General features: G+C 51.9%; 1 long non-coding RNA gene across 2 annotated transcripts; it reads right to left on the bottom strand.

The window, feature by feature from the left end:
• Positions 1-270: 270 nt before the first annotated feature.
• Positions 271-6,436, bottom strand: LOC103096855 (uncharacterized). 2 transcript variants are annotated; one of them, XR_008911598.1, is made up of 3 exons: positions 6,332-6,436; positions 1,933-2,150; positions 271-832 (listed from the first exon to the last, which is right to left on the bottom strand). It is a non-coding gene; the product is annotated as an uncharacterized LOC103096855 (long non-coding RNA). The 2 variants fall into 2 exon arrangements; XR_466554.3 differs by lacking the exon at positions 6,332-6,436 and adding an exon at positions 3,904-5,108.
• Between the last annotated feature and the right edge of the window lie 11,522 nt (positions 6,437-17,958).

The raw sequence follows: 17,958 nt of genomic DNA, 5'->3' as shown, positions 1-17,958 counted from the left end.
GAAATGACTTCAATTTTATCAGTAAAATATGGGGCAAGGTTCTCAGTTGGGGATGGAGGAAGCCTTGGGAGATTAGAGGAGGAATGAAAATGTTTAGAAGAGTGAGATAGTGAATCAATTAGGGAGGTGTAAAAGGATTGCCTTGCTGCAGTGAGAGCCCAATTGAGATCAAGTAACAGTCAACATAGACCCCCCCCCCAACCCCAGCTTTATTCATAGCATTCATTCAAGGCAAAACTGAGAGGTCAACATAGCACAAGCTCCCTCATTTTTTAAAATAAAATTTTATCAGGTTGTTTGCATTTCCTGGCATATCCCTTCCCCTTCCCTTCCCAGTTATATTTCCCAGGAAATCCCTTCCCTTTCCCATCCCAAAGAGTCTCCCCTTAGAATAAAGAATAAAAATGAAGGAGAGGGGAAAATTCAGCCAAATCAATCAACACATGAGCAAAGTCTGAGGTTGGATGCAGTCTTCCACGTCCAGTCTCTCATCTCTGCAAGGAAGTCCAGATAGAGCCTTCTCCCAGCTCTTCTCTAGAGTCCGGTTTTGTCACTTCAATTTCATAGCATCGTTTCCATTCCATGTACACGGACATCGGTCATTGTCATTCCTAGTTCTGTTCACTTCACTCTGTGTTAGCTTGAAGAAGTCTTCCTGATGGTCATTGTTTCTCACTGGACAGCAATATTCCCTCATTACAATTTGTTTGGCCAACCCCAGCGGATGAGTTATCAGGTCTAATTCTATGCTACCATAAAAACATGTGGCTGTGAATATTTTTTCTTCTTCTTTTTTTCCTTCTTTTTCTTTTTTCTTTTCTTTTTTTAAATGCTGTGAATATATGACAGATATGAGGGCTTTCTTTTTATCAGTGACTTCCTCGGGATACACGCCTAACAGTGGAATCTCGAGGTCAGAGTGTGGACATTTTAATCACTTTCTTTCCATAATTCCAGATTGCTTTCGAGAATAGCTGTGACAAAGAATTCACAGCTTGGCCGATAAGGTGTCCATCTTTCCCCAAACCCACCAACATTGACTATTCCTTTCATTGCCATCTTTGCCAACTAACTCTGTGTGAAATAAAACCTCAAATGTCTCTCATCATTAGTAATTTGGAGCAATAAACCATATAGTTGTTAAGAGTTTATAATTCCTCTTTTGAGGTTTACTTTGATAAGCTATCTCTTGGTACCCAATTCTTTTTTTTTTTTTAATCCTTACCTTCTGTCTTAGAATCGGTGCTAAATATTAGTTCCAAGGCAGAAGAGAGGTAAGGGCTAGGCAATGGGGGTTAAATGACTTATCCAGGGTCACACAGCTGAGAAGTATCTGAGGCCACATTTGAACCCACATCATTCTCATTCCAGCCTTGATGTTCTATCCACTGAACGATGTGACAGCCCTGAATTTAGTTGGGACTAAATAAGCAGAGTTGAAGGAGAAACGATTTGCGGAAAGTAGAAAATGGTTACGTGGGACTTCCCTTTGGGAGGGTGGGATAGTAGAGTTTTCCTCTGGGCCACAGCTCCTTCCTGACTTGTCTAGCCTGTGAAGGGTAGGGTGCCCCCGGGCCACCCAGGAGGAAGCTCCTGCTATCACCTTGCTGGTTGTGCTAGACCCAGGGTCCTTATGCTTTGTGCTGAGCTGAACCCATGCCCAGGGTCAACTCAGGCCAGGTTTTATAGCTAAGTAATAAACACTTGAGGACTTGGGCTTATAATGGAAATACTTGCCAGTCCATTAAGCCTGGATGCTACAGGACACAAGAATAATTGACTCATGAAGTTTAAAACCAGTGAAGCATTTCTGGGTAGCCTCCCTGCCCTTTTCCAAACCAATTCCCAAGAAGGATGAACCACACCTGCTCCCTTGGACTGTGAATGGCCAGCAATCAAGGCTCTGAGCCCCCAGCCTGGGTCTCGGCTCACCTGGGCGCTCTCTTTCACCTTCTCGCAAGGTCCAGGACCAGAGTGGGGGGAAACACCCACTCGGTTAGTCCTGTCAGGCCCCCTTCAGAATCCACGTCCAGGGCCAGGCTCCAAAGGCTCCAAATTGGAGGCTGTTCATTAGTCACAAGACGAAGGGCGGCGAGATTATGTCTGAGAGTCACTGAACTCTGCCTCAGTTTCCCCATCTATAAAATGGGCTGGAAAAGAAAATAGCAAATCATTCTTTGTATCTTTGTCAAGAAAGCCCCAGATGGGGCCTGAATCACATCTTCCTGACTCCAACACCTTCATCTGCTATTCCAACCTGTCTCCTCTTTCCTTTAAACGTGATATTTTAAAAGACTTTCATTCTTTAAATGGATTTTATTACCTTTGGAAGACTATCCTCTCTCCTTCTCCAGGGAAACATAGCTCTGATCTGATAACGCAAGTCGGTGAGAAAATAGAATTTGATATATAGAAATTTGATTTATAGAAACATCTCACAGAGGAAAGGGAGTCTGGTCCATGGAAGGAATGCTGGATTGAGTCAGAGGGCTTGGGTTTGAATCCTGCCTCCATTTGGTGTTTTAGTTGTTTTTCTGCCATGTCTTAACTCTTCACGACCCATTTGGGGTTTTCTTGGCAGCAATCCTGGAGTGGTTTGCCATTTTTTTTCTCCAACTCATTTGACAGGAGAGGACGGTGAGGCAAACTGGTTGAAGTGACTTGCTCAGGGTCACAAAAGCTTGTTCTGAGGTCCAATTGGAACTCAGGTCTTCTGACTCCAGGCCTAGCATTGTATCTACTATGCCACCTAGTTGCCCCCTACCTCTATTTCTGATTACTTATAACCTAGGGCAAGTCCCTTTACCATCTTGGACCTCAATTTCCTTATCTGTAAAATGGGAAGTTGGAGTGGATGACCCCTGAGCAGTCCTATAATATTGCTGCTTTCTAAAGAGGCAGTGTGGTATAATAGATGATGTTGGTTCAGGAAGACCTGAGGTCAAATTTCCCTTCTATTTCTTTCTTTTTTTTTTAACCCTCACCTTCTATCTTGGAATCAATACTATGTATTGGCTCCAAGGCAGAAGAGTGGTCAGGGCTAGGCAATGGGGTCAAGTGACTTGACCAGGGTCACACAGCTGGGAAGTGTCTGAGGCCAGATTTGAACCCAGGACCTCCCTTCTCTAGGCCTGGCTCTCAATCCACTGAGCCACCCAGCTGCCCCCTCCCTTCTATTTCTTACTAGTTGTGTGAGCCTGGGCCAGCTCACTTCAACCTAGCCTCATTTTCTCCATCTGTAAAATAGAAATCCTCTGTTGTAATGATACCTCATGGGCTTGTTTGGATCAGGTGAGTTGCCGTGTAAGATATCTTGTCCCTTTGAAAGGTCTATACTAATATTGGCAGTTATTAAAGGATGCCCACCTGCATCCCTCCCTTTCTGTCTTAGAATTGCTCCAAAGTATTGGTTCCAAGGCAGAAGAATGGTAAGGGCTGGGCAACTGGAGTTAAGTGACTTGCCCAAGGTCACACAGCTAGGAAGTATCTGAATCCAGATTAGAACCCAGGACCTCCTGTCTTCAGGCCTGGATCTCTATCCACTGAGCCACCCATCTGCCTCTTGATGTAGTTTAAAACAATCATCCAGGTCCTGAAAAGGAGCTGGCTCCCTCTGACTGTAAACTTCAGCCTGGTGGGCTTTGTGGTTCACTAACTAAAGTCCTGGTTCTCTACTCCCTTCACCCAGGCTAATCCCCAGCCAGAGATCAGGGTGGCAGCAAAGGACCTTGGTGACCACCTGGGTATAGTCCCCTCAGGGGACTCCCTGGGGTCCCCCCAGGACAATTCAACTTTCCACTCCTAAGGTTTAGGCAGGAGCAGCCCCTCTAGATACAGGAGGTCCTGCAAGCCCATGAGGTATCAGAACCTTGACTTGGGGGTGCTCCCAGCTCTGGACTTTACCTGAAGGTCCTAGATCTGGTCCTGGCTGTGTGGGTGGAATGGGGGTGCCACTGTGGGGCCGGGAGGGGCTCCTTCCCAGACCTCTGTCTCTTTCTCTTCTAAACATCCTGAGTGCCTCACTCACAAGCTGGGACACCACCATTAAGTGCTGCAGAAAAGGAAGTTGGGAGTGGTACAGAAGAGGCCAGCCTCAAGATCTCCCTCCCTCTAAGGGATATCAGTTCCCCTTTCTTCCTACTAATCTCCCTTCTTCCATTCTCTCGTCATAGCAACTGGACAGCCAGTCTCCCAAGAGACATCTAGCATCAAGAGAATCTTCCTCCCCCAACCTTCTGACTGTATGACCCTGGGTAAGTCCCTTCTCTTCTCAAAGGCCTGAGCAACTCCCTAAGGCTATTAAGTTGCAGAGCCGGAAATCTGCAAAGGTAGGGTGAGTTTCTTTAGTCTTTTACCTATGCCAAGGGAAACACAGATCCAAACCCATATAATAACAATAACAATAATGATGGGCAATCAAGTAACACTCAGCATACACTGTGTCCTTTGAACCTCACAAAGAAATCTTTGGGAAAGGCAAGAGCTAGCTCTTGTTTTCTCCGGGTGGGGATCTCCCAGTAGGAAGCCTCCCTCCACCTAAGCAGAATGCCACCTGGGGCATAAAGACTTAAGTGACTTATCCAGGGTCTCACGGCCAGTCTCTGTGAAGGTCAGGATCCAACTCCAGGTTTCCAGGGGCTGGTTTTAGCTCCAATTTTCAGGTGAGCCACTTCAAGCTCAGAGAATGGGGAGGGGACTTGTTAAGGGGGAACCCTACTAGTAGGTGTCTGAGCTGGAATTCGAACCCAAGCCTTCTGGACTCCCAGATCCGGCACAGACAGCACATATACGCTGCTCTCTCCAGAAAGAGAGAGGGATCCAGACTTGAGCCTCCCCCCATAGCGGCTCCTTTGGGTTCGCGGGGCGTGGGCGCTGGGCAACTGGCCTAGAGGGTGTGGGGAGCCGCAGCAGCTGCGATAATTGAAACCTGTCCGCTGGCGGCTCCCGGGCGCCCCCGCTTCGGGTGCGGGGCCGCCAGCCCGCAAACCGCGGGCTCCGGGCCGACCTTACCGCCCACAGACTCGGCTCTTTCCGGGACAAGCCTGCCCCCATCCCAGAGCCACCTCCAAACCGCAATCAATGCTCCCTCCGCCGGGTAACATCCCCTTCCCCATCCCAGACCCCTCCGCCAGGGATATCCCCCTTCCTGCCCGGATCCCCCATCCCCGCTAAGTCTCCCTCCTCCCTGCAATGTCGCCCCCCCCCCCCAATCTCCACGTCCGGCCCCGGCGATGCCTCCGTGCCTCCGCCCCCCTCCCCGCACAGCCCAGAGAAGCTGTCCCTCCTTTCCTCCCTCCCCCCAGCGTCCCGGGACAGAAACGCCGGGGGCCGAACAGCTGTGCAGAGCCCGGCTGGCCCACCCTCCCCAGCCCCAGGATGATGAATGGTTGGCCGGCGTGTGTGAGTGTGTGTGTGTGTGTGTGTGTGTGTGTGCGCGCGCGCGCGTGTGTCTGGGGGGCGGGGTAGGGGTGGCGTCGGACTGAGGTCTGGTGCTAAAGACTCACTTGGGGAAATCTGGAGGAGGGGCAGGTCGGGGTGAGGGATGAGCTCAGCGTTGGACTTGGGGAGCCTGGAGTTTGGGGCTGGGGCAGGGAGAACGTGGAGGGGGGGCGCCTCCCCTCCACACTGCGAGGCGGGCTCTCTGTGGGTGTGCCGGGCCGAGGCCCCAGACCGGGAAGCCCCGGTCTCCCCACTCCCTGCTCCTTCCCTTCCCCTCCCCCATCCCCGTGGAGGGGCCAGACCGGCCGGGCGGCCCATTGCTCCTGGCTCCGAGTCAGCCCTCTGGGTCATGGAACGCACTTGATGTGAAACAGACGTGTCAACATCAGGCCCCGCATGCCAATTGGCTGGCCCATTCTTCCCGGGCCTCCCGGAGTCGCTCCCACCTAGCCGTCCCTCCCCCACCCCCAGCCTGGGGCGGCTGAGCTGTGGGGGAGGGAGGAGCAATTACCGTAATTACTGCAATTACCTTAATCACCACTTGGGCCGGAGCAGCCGCTGACAGCCAGGGTGCTCGCCAGTCTGGGGCTGCGAGAATTGTGCCCTCCCTTGCCCACCCAGGCAGGTGTCAAACCTCCGGCTCCCAGGGGCGCCTCCCCGCCCCCCAGCCTTGTGAATGCTCCATCACCCTGTTAGGGCAACTTGAGGCTCACCTAGGCAGGGGCAGGGAGTGACCTCTTTCTCCCACCCGGCCCCAGGGTGAGAGTCCGGCCCACAGCAGCCCCCCAAGCGGCGGATGCCTACATTCACCCTCCCGAAGAGGGTGCGCACTCACACTCACACACACACACACACACAGCCGGGGTACACACCAGGCACGGCACACACTCACCCGGAAGGTACACACACAAGGTATGGAAAGGGGCAAAGGGGCGCGCCTGGGTACACTCAGCCCCAGCGGGTAGGCGCTGGGCACGTGAGCACACAACGGCCACAAGCTCCCAGCCCTGCCCCCTCCCCGCCACACAGCCGGAGCCGGAGCACGCACGAGCCCCCCCAGGCCAGGCAGGCAGTTGAAGCCTGTGGGGAGCCAGCATCCTGTTTCCATGCCTGCCCTCGGGGCTTGGCTGTCAGTGGCTGGCTGCCGGCTGGGTGGGCGGAGACCGGGAGGGGGGCTCCGGCTCTCCCCCGCTGTCAGGGAGCGAGGTCGTTAGCCCCGCGCTCCAGGGGGCCGCTAATTAAAGCCCGATCCCCCGCCCCCTAAATTTCTCTGCGGCAAGAGCGGGGCGGGGGCGGGGGCGGCGGCTGCTCGGAGATCCTTGGCAGCGGGAGCGGAGGCGGTGGCGAGCACAGCGATAAGGCGCTAATAAGTTATGTTCGGGCCCCGCTCACCCCGCCGCTGGCAAGAGGAGGAAGGGAAGGGGGGAAGACGGGGGAGGGGAAGGGACGCGGGGGGGGGGGGGGGAGGCGCAGGGCTCCGCCCAGCTCGGGAAGGCAGGCCTGGGTTATTGCACGAATTTTTCACGGCCAGGGAGTGAGGGGCTCGTAATCAGATCGGGCTGCCGAGACTTCTTATTGGATTGCTGGGCATAAATTCCCAAGCCCGTCCATCTCTGGCTCCGGGAGCAGTGAGGCTGGCGGGGAGCCCAGCAGCCAACTGAGCAGAGGAAGCCGGGGCGCCCCGGGGCACCTCGGAGGGCTAGTAGGCAGAGACCTCTCCCCACCCCACCCTAGTGAAACCAGTCACCCAGTTTCTGGTCCTAGCCCCCCACCGTGGAGCTTGGGGTGGCCCCCTCCCCTTTCCTCGGACAAGGTGGTGCGGTGGAAACAGTATTGGCCCTGCAGCCAAAGGTGCTGGGTGCAAATCCTCAGATGGAAAAGAACTGGGCCTCCAAGGCTCTTTCCTGGTGGAATGTTGGACAAGTCCTGGCCTGTCCACAGCTGGATTGTCCAGAGAGGACCATACATTTTAGAGCTGGACAAGGGTCCTTGAACCCAGCGCCCCCATCATTTTACAGCTGAGGAGACTGATGCCAGAAACAGAAGCCGAGCTCAAACGGGTCTTCCTGGATTTATCCGTCCACTAAATGATCTGGCCTGGTCTGGGCAGACAAAAAGCTCCAAGATGGCTGATCCCAGAGTCTGGCCACATTTCTGGCCCCAGTCACTGTCTGTGGAGGAAGACCAGCCCCTGGACTAGATGGGGTGGGGGGAGAGGCTAGCTAGAGATGATCAAGGCCTTGGGATGGGCACAGGAAAGGGCAGGAAGACAGCTTTTGGGTCTGGGCTGTCCTATTGGCTGGCTGCTGAGGTCTGGGAAGCAGGTGAGATGTGATGGTCAGGACAGGGTTTATTTAGCACATCCCTGACATCTTCCCTACTCAGGAAACGCAAGCGGTGCCTCACAGGCAGATACTCCAAAAGGGGGTTATGGAGTCAAGCAAGCTTCCCTCTGGCTCTGCACTCCACCCCCCACCCCCACAAAGACCCAAGGCATCTGGGCAACGGGATTGAGTGGGAAGAGCACCTCTGACACTACCCATGTGGCCTTGGCCAAGTCCCTTAATCTTCCTCAGCCTCACTTTTTCCTTTGTAAAAGGAGGGGGTTGGACTAGATGGCTTTTAAGCTCCTTCTAGATCTAGTTCTGTAAACCTAGGACTGAACCTGATAGGCCTAGTCCATTGGTCTCCCCCCAAGACCCTCCTATCCTAGGGGCTAATGAGAGAACAGGTATGCCCTGGAGGGTGGGGAAAAGGCTTCTAACCAGTGATTATTCCTCAGCAAATCTTTCCCTTCCCACATATCCAGCTCTTTTGCTGTACTAGGCAGGCTGTGGGAGACAGGAGGAATAGAAGCAGCCCCTACCTTGGGGGATCCCCCAAAGAAGCCTCCTCTTCTAGATTCAGGTCTTAGAGGTGATCAAGATCAGCCTTCTCATTTTACAGATGAGCAAACTGAGGCTGAGAGAGATTAAGTGACTTGCCCAGAGTCACACAGCAGTGTCAGGAGCAGAATTTGAACCTAAAGTCTTCCAGTCCACTAATCCATCAGTTCTGCCCTAGAAGAGAAGGTGGAGAGGGGAAGGGACTGGAGTTCTTTCTCCAGGGAGGCCTGAGTTCTGGTCCTGACTTGGCCATTTGCTGTGTGACCTTGGACAAGTCCTGCTTCCTTCCCTGAGCTCTAGTGTCCTTATTTGTCTAATGGGCCATTTGGGTGTCTGGACCTCATCTGAAGGCCCCACCCATACTCCCCTGACTGACTGGCCGGAAGACCTGGGAGCTCTCCCTGGTGCTGCTTGGCCAAGCTCCAGCATCCTTCAATCCCCTGCCAGAGACCTCTCCAGGGCTTCTTCCCAGTCCTGCCTGGACCCAAGAAGGCTTCCCAGGCCCAGCAAAGTGGGAAGGAGATCCCAGGACTGTGGGAGGGAATTAGGGGCCACGAGAGGAAGGAGAAAGAAGGCTCTGCTCCAGCATCCCTGGCCTTGGGGCCCCGCCCAGCTCTAGGCCCCCCTGCTGCTGGCTGTGATGGGCCAGGTTTCTGGAGGCAGTTGTCTCCCAGGAAGGCCAGGCTGCAGAGCTCAGAGCTCCCTCACAAGCGCACTTTTAATCTCATTGACCTCTCGTTATACGACATCGCATAAATTCAGGTTTGGGGATCTTATGTTCAATCATAAATTGGGCTGGCAGACTTCCGATGAACAAGATAAAGCTGTCTCCGGTGAGGCGGTGGTTTATTTGTCTGCTCTGTGCTTGGCTGGGCCAGTGAGAGGGGGGTGGAGGAGCCGGGAAGGCTGTCCCAGGGCAGGAGCCGAGATCTGGGCCTCCAACCAGAGGCGCCCCTCTGCTGCCCTCTTTGTGGTGCTGAGAACCGTATGTGCACACACACACACCAGCTCTTTGCCTGCTCCTCTTTCTTGTCTCCTCTTCTTTCTACCTTCTCTCCTTTCTCCTTCCTTTTCTCACTCCCTTTTCCTTCCCTGCTTTATTCCTTCCTTCACTCCTTCCATTTCCCCCTTCCTGTTCTCGTTCTCTCCCTTTCTTTCTCCTTTCTCATTCATTCTTCTCCTCTCATTCCCACCATTTTCTCTTTCTTTCTTCCTGCATTTCCTTCCACTTCTCCCTTCTTTGGTTCTTTTATTCCCTTCTGAAATGATATCCCTCCTTCCTTTCTTCACTCTTCTCTTTCTCCATTCCCTCCCTTCTTTCCTCCTTCCCACTCCCTGGTTCTCCTCCCTTCCATCCCTGGAGGTCCTTGGGGAATGGGGGAAGTAGAGGAGCTTCAGGAAAATATCAGGGAGAAACCGAGAACAAGCTGAGGGAAACGTGTGTGTGTGTGTGTGTGTGTGTGTGTGTGTGTGTGTGTGTGTGTGTAACAGAACCTGTGGGCTGGTTTGGCAGATGAGCAATAAAAGGGGTGATAAAGTACTTAAGAGACTTCAGGGAATGATGCCAAGATGGCAGGGCACCCCAGACCAGAGCCATCCTCTCCCAGCCTTCCCCACAGCAATCTCCCACCCCGGCCCCAAAGGGGTTCTTCTTTCTAGATGACAGCTCCACCCCTTCTCCCTGCCAGAATGCTCTGGCCTCTGCTCACCAGGGTCCTGGGTTCTCCATGTGCCAGTGTCCCATGGCTGCAAAGGATCCAGAGGCATTCAGAGGCTGCAGTGGAGAACACAGCTGCCCTTTGCCTTGAGATATCTAGTCATTACTGCCTAAGACCCCGGGCAGCTCCCAGCATAGCCTCATGTGATCACACACTCTCACACTCACACTCTCACACTCATACCTCACACATCTCACACTCACACTCACACTCACACCTCATACATCTCACACTCACACATCTCACACTCACACATACACTCTCACACACTCACTCACACACACACACTCACACACTCACTCACACACTCTCACACATACTCACACACTCACTCACACACTCTCACACATACTCACACACTCACACATACTCACACACTCACACTCACACACACTCACACATCTCACACATTCACACTCACTCTCACACACTCACTCACACACTCACACTCTCTCACACACCTCACACTCACACACTCACTCACACACCTCACACATTCACACTCACTCTCACACACTCACTCACACACTCTCACACATACTCACACACTCACACTCACACACACTCACTCACACACCTCACATTCACACTCACTCTCACACACTCACACACACTCTCTCACACATACTCACACACCTCACACACTCACACATTCACACTCACTCACACACACACTCACACACTCACACACACTCTCACACATACTCACACACTCACACATACTCACACACACACACACTCACACACCTCACACATTCACACTCACTCTCACACACTCACTCACACACTCTCACACATACTCACACACTCACACATACTCACACACTCACACTCACACACACTCACACACCTCACACATTCACACTCACTCTCACACACTCACTCACACACATACTCACACACTCACACTCACACTCTCTCACACACCTCACACACCTCACACTCACTCACACACTCACTCACACACCTCACACATTCACACTCACTCTCACACACTCACTCACACACTCTCACACATACTCACACACTCACACTCACACACACTCACTCACACACCTCACACATTCACACTCACACTCACACACACTCTCTCACACATACTCACACACTCACACACCTCACACACTCACACATTCACACTCACTCTCACACACTCACTCTCACACATACTCACATACACTCACACACACACACTCACACACCTCACACATTCACACTCACTCTCACACACACACACACTCTCACACATACTCACACACTCACACTCACACACTCTCACACTCTCACGCCAGGGAAAGGCAAATGGAGAAAGAAAGGACAGTCCCTGAGAAACCCCACATCTCTGCCTCAGAGGCCTCATCTGGCTCTTTCTCTTTGCAAAATATACACCTTTACCACTTTGCCACCATGGTGGACCGGCCTAGCTTGCTGCCACCAGCTAGAGGCTTCCGGCTTCCTCTGCTGCCTCAGAGTGGGAGAAAAGCTGATATCCTCCTAGAGGCTATTAGCAGCAGCGGCTGCTCCCTTCCTCTCCAGCCCCAGAGCTCAGCTGCCCTGCCTTCCTGTTTGCGGTAACCGTCCCATTAGCTGGCAAAGAGGGATGGTCCATGCAGGGCAGTGAATGCACCGAGGTACCAAGGAACAACTGAGTCAGATTAAACAAGTGTGGCTGGGATCTTCTCTCTTCTCTTCCGCCCCTCTCCCCCATCCCTTCTGCTTTGGCCAACTAGACTTTCCCTTTCAGTCTGAGCTCCCCCATCCCGTCTTAGAAGCCCTTCTGCCTAAAGCTTCAGGAGCTCGCCAGCTCCCATCCTTGGCTCTTTCCCATCAGTGACTAGCCTCTCCAGGCCCTGCCCCTGGCTCCCGTCCTCCACAGGCGCACCAGAGCCTGAGCTATCCTCCCTAGGCTCAGTTTCCCTTTAGGGATGTCCAGACCAACTTCTGCCTGCTCTCTCCCACCCTAATGAACTCAGCAGCCCCCTCTCCTTGTCCCTCTCCGGTCTGTCTCCCTGCACTGTTTCCTCTCGTCTCTCTCCTTATCCATCCTGTCTCGTTTGCCCCCTGTCAGTGTCTCCGACCCCTCACAAATGGCCATTTGCAAGGACCCACATTCATATTTAATGGACCTAAGACAGAATTGGCTTTGGCTCTGCCTCCCAGACTCCGCAGACAGAGGAATCCAGAGACCTTTCCGTCAGACGTCCCTCTGGAGCCTTAGCCAGCTGGCTTCCACAACTTTCCTGGGCCTTTGTGACTGATGCCCCCTGAGTTCCTGCCCTGAGCAATCTGTCTTCGCACCATACATGGTTGCTGGGCTTCCTGTACTCTCCTTGCCAGAGAAGGAAAAGAGGAAACCAGCTAAGGTCTCCATGCCCTTAAAAGGGTCTTCTGTCTTGGAGTCATTACTGAGTCCCCGTTCCCAAACACAAGAGTAGTAAAGGCTAGACAACTGGGGTCAAATGACTTGCCTAGGATCACACAGCTAAGAAGTACCTGAGGCTACATTTGAATTCAGGACCTCTAATCTGCAGGCCTAGCTCTTAATCCACTGAGCCATCCAACTGCTCCCAAAATTAGAACCTGTGATAGTCTACTATAAGAACTGATATTTCTTTTAAATTTATTTTTACTTTTTAGACAAACATGGTTAAGTGACTTGTCCAGGTTCACACAGCTAAGACTATTTGAGGCCAGATTTGAACCTAAGATCTCCTGTCTCTAGGGCTGACTCTCAATCCATTAAGCCATCTACTTGACCCCTAAATCGAGTTTTGAAGGAATCTAGGGAAACCAAGAGGTGGAGAAGGGACAGCAGAGCAGAGCAGACATGAGGGACAGACAATGAAACTGTCTAGAGATGGGAAATGTGCCAAAGGGACTGTAGGAGGTCAGAGTAGGTAGATTGTGAGTAGAGAGATGAGAAAGTGTGAGTAGACTGAAAAGATAGGGAGGAGATAGATTATGAAGGGCTTTAGGAGTCAAATAGAGCATTTTATATTTGGCACTGGAGGCAATAGGGAGCTATTGGAATTCACTGAGTGCAGGGAGGGAGGGTAAGAAAAATTGTCTTCAAAGCCAAGTGGAAGATGGTGGGAGTGGGAAGATGTTTGAGGGAGGTAGGCAGACTACCCAGAAGGCTATTGGCACAGTCCAGTTGAGAAGCCAAGAGCCCCTAAACTGGAGTTGGAGTTATGTGAGTGGAGAGAGAGGTATATACTAAGATAGATGTCATTAGAAGCGACAAGATTTCATAGGGGATTGGGTATGACAGCTGAGGAAAAGGGAGGCGTCAAGGATGACGCCAAGGTTGTGACCCTGGGAAATGTGGAAGTCAGGAGAGCTTAGGGAGAAAGATGAGGAGTTCATCTTTGGATGTGTTGGGTTTGGGACACTCATTGGACATCCAATTCCTGATGTTCACAAGGTATTTGGAGATGTGTCACCCAGGAGACCAGATCTGGGGACAATTTGGGTAGAGATGACGGTAATTGATATCTCAATGATAATGGAGAACAGGAGAGCTGGTAGACTATGAAGCAGTAGGCCTTGGGGGATATTCCTGGTTCATGGGCATAACATTGGTCAAGAACCATCGAAGAAGACTGAGAAGGAGCAGTTGGATGACTGGAAGAACCAGGAGAAGCCCCAGAGAAGAGAGCCCATGCTATAAAGAGGGAGAAGGTGATAGTAGTGTCACAGGCTACGGAGAGAATCAGGACTGGCCTCAATCTATAATTACTATTCTTTGTCACTCAGCTGGTCCCAAATCCATGTACCTGTACTGTCATTAAGCTGCCATGTCTCCCTCTTATCCATAAACATAGCTTGGAATATTTTTTTCAAATGACTCGCTAAAATCCAGGTATGCTCTGGCTTTCATGTCTCATCTACGCTTAGTAGCCTTGAAAGATGAGATCAGATGTTCTGCCTCCTTCCTGAAGAGGAAGGGCCATCCCATCTCTCCTGGAGGAAGGCTAGGGAGGCTGGTCAAAGGGCTCTCTCTGCACTCTTCTCCTCTAGATGCTGGGCCTCTGAGAGTGATACCAGCAAAGAGGGCTGAGCTTCTCCTCTTTAGGAGCTCCTGGAGCCAATGAGGTGACCCCCATGGGTGCCGACAAGCAGGGATGCATAGCCCTGGTCCTGCTGGAGCTCAGACCTCCACATACCAGGTGGACACCGAAATCCTCTCCCCCTGCAGATTCCCATCTCTAGGGATGGGTTTTCCTGGGAAACTGGACATGAAGGATGAATCTGCTCCTCGTCTCCAGTTTCCCATGAGGCAGAGAACAACTGGAAAACATCTTAGAGCAGAGTCCTCTTGGGCATGCCCAGGTTCCCGAGACCTCTCCTACCTTGGGCCGGCTTTTCGCTCCTCCCCTGGGAGCCAACGGAACAGCTACTCCAATCAGTTGGAAAGGGGATAGAGGCAGAGAGGGTGCCATCCCTCTGCTGCTTCCTGCCACCAAGCTCTAGAGCTCCCAATAGTCTCTAGCCCCGGAGAAGCCCGTCCTTCTTGTGGCCAAAGGTCTGCATGTAGACAATGGCCACAAACGCTTTTTCCTTCTGCATCACCTTCCATCTACTCTCCCTTGTGGATACCTAATTACGGACTCGTTGTCTCCCAATTTCTTAGAGAAAAGAGACGATGTTCCTGCCTTCCTTCAGTGCCCTAGTGCCCCGTGTTTCATTAGTGTTTGTTGACTGACTATGGATCTAAGGTGAAGGGTTGGGCTGTGGTCATGATCAGAGGGGTCAGAGTCTGGCCAGGGCTAGAGGCTCATCCCTGGGTGACGATAGCCGGCCAAAGTTCTGTTCTGGGTCATTCTCTGGCTGGGGTTAGAGGTCACTGTAGAACGTGGGCTAGGGGTCAGACTGAGGCTGAGAGCAAGGGATCAGTCTATAGTTAGAGTCAGAAGGGGCATCGTGCAGTCAGGGCTATGGGTGAGTGTGTGGGCACTGGTAAGGGAGCTAGTGAGTGGAGTATATAGGAGAAAGAATTAAGTCTCTGGAAACTAAGGATCTGGGTTTTTATTGGCCAGTTGCCCTAGGCCCCAAGCCACTTTGCTGCCTGAGCCTTAGTTTCCCCACCTATAAAATGAGGGGATTGGACTAGATGGACTCTTCAAATTCTTGATCTCTGATCCCACAAGACTCTTAAGGGCCATGTTTAGGGATCAGTGGGTGGCCAAGGTTAGGAATTAGTCTATTTCCAAGATTAGGGGTCCCTGGGCAGTGAAGGCTAGGGGTTAGTGTGGAACTGAGATTAGGGGCTAGGATATGGCCAGGGCTAGGTAGCAAGCCATAACGAAGGTGGGGGGCCCCACCACAGCCATGGAGCAGAATGGTTTCCTGATGCCATGTCATCTTCATTAGCTCTAAGGACCTGCAGGCAAACCCTCCATGCTGGCATGCTAATGGGTAAGTGAAGAGAGTAATGGGAGTGACTTGTAGCCTGGAGTATACATGCAGAAGAGAATGTGTATGTACACATATATGTCTGTTGGTATGGGGGCGGGGGAGAGAGAGGCAGGAACAGAAAAGAGAGAGAAGGAGAGAGAAAGAGGAAAGAGGGAGAGAGGAGAGAAAGGGGGAGAGAGAAACAGAAGGGAGAGGGAGACAGAGAGAAAGAGAAGAAAGGGGGAGAGAGATGAGAAAGCAGGGAGAGAGAAAAACAAGAGGGGGAGAGAAAGAGGAAAGAGGGAGAGAGGAGAGAGAGAAAGGAGAGAAAGGGGGAGAGAGATGAGAAAGCAGGGAGAGAGAAACAGAATAGAGGGGGAAAGAGAAAGAGGAAAGAGGGAGAGAGGAGAGAGAGAAAGGAGAGAAAGGGGAGAGAGATGAGAAAGCAGGGAGAGAGAAACAGAAGAGAGGGGGAAAGAGAAAGAGGAAAGAGGGAGAGAGGAGAGAAAGGGGAAGAGAGAAACAGAAGGGAGAGGGAGACAGAGAGAAAGAAAGAGAAGAAAGGGGGAGAGAGATGAGAAAGCAGGGAGAGAGAAAAACAAGAGGGGGAGAGAAAGAGGAAAGAGGGAGAGAGGAGAGAGAGAAAGGAGAGAAAGGGGGAGAGAGATGAGAAAGTAAGGAGAGAGAAACAGAAGAGAGGGGGAAAGAAAGAGGAAAGAGGGAGAGAGGAGAGAGAGAAAGGAGAGAAAGGGGAGAGAGATGAGAAAGCAGGGAGAGAGAAACAGAAGAGAGGGGGAAAGAGAAAGAGGAAAGAGGGAGAGAGGAGAGAAAGGGGGAGAGAGAAACAGAAGGGAGAGGGAGACAGAGAGAAAGAAAGAGAAGAAAGGGGGAGAGAGATGAGAAAGCAGGGAGAGAGAAACAGAAGAGAGGGGGAAAGAGAAAGAGGAAAGAGGGAGAGAGGAGAGAGAGAAAGGAGAGAAAGGGGAGAGAGATGAGAAAGCAGGGAGAGAGAAACAGAAGAGAGGGGGAAAGAGAAAGAGGAAAGAGGGAGAGAGGAGAGAGAGAAAGGAGAGAAAGGGGGAGAGAGATGAGAAAGAAGGGAGAGAGAAAAACAAGAGGGGGGAGAGAAAGAGGAAAGAGGGAGAGAGAAAGGAGAGAAAGGGGGAGAGAGATGAGAAAGCAGGGAGAGAGAAACAGAAGAGAGGGGGAGAGAAAGAGGGAAAAGAGAAAGGAGAGAAAGGGAGAGAGAGAGAAACAGAAGGGAGAGGGATATGGAGAGAAAGAAAGAGAGAAGAAAGGGGGGAAGAGCTGAGAAAGCAGGGAGAGAAAAACAAGAGAGGGGGAGAGAAAGAAAGAAAAAGAGAGAGGGAAAGAAAGAGAGGAGAGGAGGAGAGAGAAGGGGGGAGATGGAGAGAGAGAAGAGGAGAGGGGAAGGGAGGAAGAAGATCCAGAGACAGAGACAGGGACAGAGAGAGATGATGATGACGATGGAGGGAGGGAGCATGGGAGAGAGGAAGGGAGAGGTATTGGGTCTGGCTTCCTCTTCCCCTGAGGCTGCCTGGCCCCAGAGCCAGGATCCCAGGAGCCTTCTCCATGCTCAAGGGGATTAGCTCCCAGGACAAGCAGCCAATTACCCAGCAGAAAGTTGCATTCAATAAAGAAAAATGGAAGGAAGTCCATAGCAACTGAGCTGTAAATGTGTGGATTTTAAGTCACCAGAAATATACCTGGCTTCTCTGTCTCTGCTAATTAAGCTCCATTCTGACACAGGCAGTGGCAGCATGGGAGACAAGCCGGAGATGAGAGCAGGCCTCAGATGCATGTCCATGGGCACGTGGCCATTTCCTATGATGTGGCATCTTCCATTCATGGACACACTGATGTATCTGTATACACACACTATGTGGTCCAATTTAGTAAGCATTGATTATGCTCCTACAGTGTGTCGGGCACTTTCTGGTGTCGGGGATCCAACCATCCTTGCCCTGAAGAAGTTTGCCTTCCACTAGGAGATTCCTCTGGGGGAGGGACAGGGAAGAGACCAGTGCAGTGTTGGTAGATAAATAGACGCAGGATAACCTGAGAAGGGGAGAGCTCTGCTACCCTGGGAAATCCGGTGAAAATCTTCATGGACCTGAGCCGAGTTAAGCCTTTTTTTAACCCTCACCTTCCATCCTGGAATCAATACTGTGTATTTGTTCCAAGGCAGAAGAACAGTAAAGACTAGACCATGGAGGTGAAGTGACTCACCCAGGGTCACACAGCTAGGAAGTATCTGAGGCCAGATTTGAATCCAGAACCCTCCTATCTCTAGGTCTGGCTCTCTATCCACTGAGCCACCTGGCTGCCCCCCAGGGAGCTAAGATTCTAAGTGGTGGAGGTCAGGTGGGGAAGGCATTCTGGGCATGGAGCACAGGGCTGGGACTGAGAATGTGCTGGATGAGGAATAGCCAGGAGCTGGAGGTGCACACCCTCCCCTCCCCTCCCCAGCCAATGATAAACTCCAATGGTTCCCTGTT

Source organism: Monodelphis domestica, chromosome 4 (genome assembly GCF_027887165.1).
Source record: "Monodelphis domestica isolate mMonDom1 chromosome 4, mMonDom1.pri, whole genome shotgun sequence".
In the NCBI taxonomy this organism is placed as follows: Eukaryota; Metazoa; Chordata; class Mammalia; order Didelphimorphia; family Didelphidae; genus Monodelphis; species Monodelphis domestica.
Note: the sequence above shows the minus strand (reverse complement) of the source record. Positions and strands in the feature narration are given on the sequence as shown.